Source organism: Merops nubicus, unplaced genomic scaffold (assembly GCF_000691845.1).
Source record: "Merops nubicus isolate BGI_N331 unplaced genomic scaffold, ASM69184v1 scaffold26518, whole genome shotgun sequence".
NCBI lineage: Eukaryota > Metazoa > Chordata > Aves > Coraciiformes > Meropidae > Merops > Merops nubicus.
The window spans coordinates 45368-46586 of record NW_008624063.1 but is presented as its reverse complement, the minus strand read 5'-3'; positions in this window follow the sequence as shown (position 1 = coordinate 46586).

Below are 1219 nucleotides of genomic sequence, written 5' to 3'. Positions count from 1 at the left end.
CCATGCTCTGGGACCACCCTTGCCTAGGCCAGACACACAGCCCTGAAACCATGGTTGCCCAAGGGTGCAAGGTGCTGCCTCAGAGGCCAACAGGAGATAACGGTGTTTTATTTGAACAGCTTTGGCCTCTCAGGCTCCTGCTGCACGTTCACAGGTGTGGCCACAGCTTCCCCCCACCCTGGCAAGCAGCAGAAGGTGCCCAATGTTTACCCGTGCACCATGGCTTGTGTGCTGGGTCAGGGCAGCAGTGTCCTTGGCCCAAGCTGGCTGAAGAGCCACCCACCCCGAGGAGCAGAGGAGGGAACGTGAACACCCTTACCTGTAAAACAGGGGGAACAGTGAGAGGTGGGTGCCTGCCTCCCCACGAGGAGCACTCGCTGTGTGATTCGAAGCCTGCCGCTTTGTGCTTCAGTTTCTACATCTGTGAAACAAAGGTGGTGATTAACCACCTGCTTCATGTTCCTCCCAGGCTTGATTCCGTGTGTCTACAAAATGCTCAGAGGTCCTGGATGGAGGAAGGTGTGGAGAGTTCATGTGCACTCTGCTCCTAGCTTGTTGTTTCAGACTCCGAATCTTCACGCTTTACTTAGATGAGCTCTTTCCCTACAAAACCAGTCTCTGCGTTGATTTGTTTTGAACTGGAAACTTGCATATTTGTTTGCTTTTCAGACAATCCTGTTACATTTCTGTATAACTCCCTCTATTCAGAATGCTACAGCCTTGGTTAATATTTGTCAAATGGAGCTCCCACTGTCTAAACCACTGGGACGAGTTTCATTTTATATGTCATCAGTAGGGGCAGAATACAAAACCAGTCTCTGCGTTGATTTGTTTTGAACTGGAAACTTGCATATTTGTTTGCTTTTCAGACAATCCTGTTACATTTCTGTATAACTCCCTCTATTCAGAATGCTACAGCCTTGGTTAATATTTGTCAAATGGAGCTCCCACTGTCTAAACCACTGGGACGAGTTTCATTTTATATGTCATCAGTAGGGGCAGAATGAGGAGCTTCATGCTCGGCCTGCTTGCCGTAACACAGTCTCGGGGCCATTGCATCAGAGTCAAAACAAGGAGCAGCTTGTTTCCAAACAAGAAGCATGGAGGAAAGTCTTCTCTGCCTCCTTCCCTGTAAGGGAAAAGAGAGGAGGCGGGGGTTGGGGGTGTGTGGGGGAAGAAAGTTATCTTTAACAGATTCTAAAAATGCCTTTTCCCAAAT